The 4,274-nt window shown below is 35.9% G+C and overlaps 1 protein-coding gene across 1 annotated transcript in view; it reads right to left on the bottom strand.

Moving 5' to 3' along the window:
• Positions 1–4,274, bottom strand: part of LOC106460592 — a 42,020-nt gene that overhangs the window by 25,360 nt on the left and 12,386 nt on the right. The window lies entirely within an intron of this gene.

Genomic DNA, 4,274 nt, shown 5'->3' with positions numbered 1-4,274 from the left:
ATTATTGTTCGGGACGAACAATATTAAGGAGGGGGCAGTGTTGCGTCATCGAGATCATGTGATTCTCACGCCCTCTACTTTCTAGAACTATCCCGTACCTTGGCGAATGCTCTAGTATTTACTAGATAGGGTAGGCTGGTATATAAAAGAGGGTGACAACGTGACGAGATAATATAATGTGTGTGTAGACAGTGAGTAACTGAACTGCAGTCACAGGGTATTGTTGAAGTTAACGTTCGTTCGTGATACTGTTTGTTTTAGCGCGAATATTGAGATTAAGTGTATCGCAGAGTTATATTCGGAAAGAATAAACCAGTTTTATTAAGTAAATACTTGTGTCGCTAAAGTTTCGTCGGAACGAAGTTACGGGAAGTTAATTAACAAACGGAGACGTAACACTACGAAATTTTAAAATAAAATATAACTAATTAAATCGAATATGGTATTTTTTTTCTCTTTGTTTACCATAACTATATCATTTTATTAATAAAACAGAGCACACCTAAGATAAAAATTTATTCCTATAATCACGTAAGAACTGCAGCTTTAAATGACATGGCTATTTATAGTCTTCCCTCTGACTAGAGCGGGAAAAACATTTATGAAATATCATCCTTTAGCTGTAAAGCATGCTCAGTTGTTCACAGCTATCGATCCCTTACTAACTTTTATTTCAAAACTCCTGTGTTGTATGACGGCAGCAGGAAAACCGTCTTTCCTCTCTGTTCTTAATGCTCATAATTGTTGTTACATCTACAATAAAAAGAAAAATACGAAATGTATTTAATCCAATGCGTCTTCCTGTCCTTGAATACATGCAAGTTATAAAAAAAAATTAACACATGAATTTCACGACCAACATCGTGAAACAAGCATGAATCTATCTAACAAACTACGCTTATTATCCTCATGGAAATGTATCACATGTAAATGTAGTGTTAAATGACTTGAAATCAACAAAGCCGTCATTCAATAGCATTAATTTAAGCGTATATCAATATACAATCGTAATTGTGCTTTTACGCATCGTAGTGTTTGTGAGGTACGTAAAGCAACCACATAAAATACATTTTGTGGGCGTAATGTTAAGAAGCTAGGTAATTAACAGTGGTACTATGGTGCGTGTGACCAAGCAGAAATTTCAGAAAATGTAACAAATATATATATAAGAAATTGGGGAAAATATTCATATTCTCCAGTTTTTCAAAGAAATATTAATTTTAAAATTGTATGATAATAGAATTTTGTAAAAGTTAAAACATGAGGCCATCATTTGAGAATATACTATAATGTCAAATAAAAAAATAAAAAAATGCGTGAGTGTTTGTAGGGAGGGGGCGAGTTCAGAGCAGCCATGAAACCTCACTGGATACGCTAGTTACTTATAGTGATGCCCCCCCCCCCCTGCGTGTATGTGTGGATACACATAACACTGTGTGAGTCACGACATATACTTAACACATGTCTTGTAAATTGTATTTTATATTGAAACCTGCCTTTTGGTTTCCTTTTGATACTCAGCTTGGAGTTCTGTGTGCCTAACAGTGATTTTATATTAGTACAGGGTGTCCAAAAAAGTCTGGAACCATAGGTGATTTGCAACTTTTCTTGATTTCTGATACGTGACTGATTCTGGCGTGTCAAAGCATGAGAATGTAGTTATTTCTGCTGTTAATCCAAACTTGTTTCGGATTACAAAGACAGCATGTGGAACACATTATGTAAAATTCGTTGAAGTGTCTAATGTTCCACACTCTTCGGACACCCTGTACAACTCCCTATATTGGCTGTGGCTAAAACCTAGTTACACGACTCCTCTAAGATGTAAACACAGCAAGAAAATCTATCGTTCTCAAACTGAAGTCACGTGACTCCGTTTTACCTCGCAGAGAACTACAGGGTATTGCCCTTTCACGAAAACTGTGAAGCTTACGAACCCACACCGACCGGGCAAACCCGTCACACATATACGAATGACTCAACTAACCGGGAACCAGCACTTACACGTTGAAGGAATAGGTACAAACTACTTTTGTCTTCAAAATCGGCAGCTGTAAGCACGCGCTTTCCGTTAGTAATGACCATTAATTAAGACGTATGCTGATGAAATGTAGCCTGACTTTTTTCTGATACTTGATGCATGTTAATATGAGTTAAAATATTATATTTTTATTTGACATAACAGGGAGCCGAAATAATATCTTCTAACACACAAGATTAAACCGAAAATGTGTAAAAAGAATTTTATTAACAAGGAGAAAATTGTGTACACAAATTATAACGTGTCACAACTATATAGGTATAACATGTTAAAAAATGAACTATACATATGGAATGTTACAACAATCTTATAGAAGGTCCTACAAGACACGACGGATCCAGGAATTTCAATAACGGAAAGTCCAAATGAATAGAATGATAGTCCCCGGCTCCGCTACTGTAATAAGATACAACAAATAAAGCAACAAATGTACATATTTAGAAATTTGTTTCCCTGGCGGAAAGAATTGTAAAAGTCTGCTTAACCTTAGAATCAGATAAAGACCATCATGGGCGTTTTAAACACAGTTTTCGAAAGTATGTATGCACCAAATTGCTGGCGAATCCATGACTTTCATTTGTTACAGGTTCGAATAGTTTGTTTGTTTTGAATTTCGCACAACGCTACACGAGGGCTATCTGCGCTAGCAGTCCGTAATTTAGCAGTGAAAGACTAGAGGGAAGGCAGCTCGTCATCACTACCTACCGCCAACTCTTGGGATACTCTTTTACCAACTAATAGTGGAATTGGCCGTCACATTATAGCACCAGCACGGACGAAAAGACGAGCATGTTTGGTAAAACGGGAATTTGAACCAGCGACCCTCAGATTGCGAGTTCAGCACCCTTATACCTGGGTTCGAATAGCATACAACTCATACGCACAAACATACATGTATAAACAAAAATAACATCAATATTACAATTAATCTCACTAATTACTGTTGGGGTTTCTTAAGTGATTAATTTCTACATTTTTTGTCAGTTCTTTACAATGAGTGTTGTAACAGGTAAAACACAATCATTGAGCATGGTACAATATGCGAACTCCACGGATAGTGAACGGTATATAAACAAGTCCATAATTTAATGGTTAACGACCAAACCACTGGATTATACCGAGTGATATGGACATGTACGTTTCACAATACATACTATATACTTTTCTCTGGCCCTTCCTTGGACTCTTCAATGAAAACACTCACAGCATAGCTTTCGCAGTACAAACGTTAACAAAGAGACCATTAAAGATTTCCTGCCAAGCCAGAAACTTTACACGGTATATATAGTGCAAATTATCACAATGATTAAATTGAAAACTAACGCAATGAAGAAAAATAAGGGAATAATACCAAACAAAAACGCTTACAATTTTCACAAAATGTTATCAATTTTCTTCCAAGGGAATAAGCCTTATTACTTTTCTTCTCTATTCAAAAGCAGAGACTCAACAAATACATAGAACTAGTAGTAAACTCCTATCGTTCCTCAGTTCACAGAGGAAACACATGGCGGAACACTCAACTCGAGTTCAGAATTAAATTGTGTAGTTTGAACAAAGTCAAGTTGCTGTTGAAGTATATTTAAATGAAAATATAAATTATCATATATTTCTTATGTTATACTTACACAAAACTACAATGTTTTATACTAACACCTTGTTGATAACGTTATTAGGATACACCGTAATGTGTAATGCGGCCAAAGCAGCCTGCAGGACACATTGTGTGTTATTAACAGGAATGATAGCAATTTTCCACTTTCTGTAACTCGGACTGTGTTTATCCACGTTATCACATATTTTCAGTAGATGTGCTCTACTGGACCCTTATACTGGACGAAATACACGAGATATAAAACCTCCAATTTAGATTGAATTTTCTTTTTTTTTTTCTGCGCAACGAAAGTACGGAAACTTCATTTGATAGAAAAACATACTTAACTTTCATGGATTTTTTTCAAATTTGGTACACTGATATATCTTTACAACCTATAGTCAGGTGTCAAATTTGGTCTAAATATAAGCCACGCGTGAAAAGGTATTCTAAAAAAAACACTCAAATTGGAACAAACTTTTGCGCACGCCTACGCAAAAAGTCACGTGAGCTATCGGTTTGAAATTTTTACTACAGCATCACCTAGATATAAAGGTGGACCGTTTTTAGTCTTACCATTCAGATTAAAGACGGCTTCTTTGGAGCAGCAAAACTACAAGGTGAAACTGAAAGCATGTG

The sequence above is a fragment of the Limulus polyphemus genome, unplaced genomic scaffold (genome assembly GCF_000517525.1).
Source record: "Limulus polyphemus unplaced genomic scaffold, Limulus_polyphemus-2.1.2 Scaffold801, whole genome shotgun sequence".
In the NCBI taxonomy this organism is placed as follows: Eukaryota; Metazoa; Arthropoda; class Merostomata; order Xiphosura; family Limulidae; genus Limulus; species Limulus polyphemus.
Note: the sequence above shows the minus strand (reverse complement) of the source record. Positions and strands in the feature narration are given on the sequence as shown.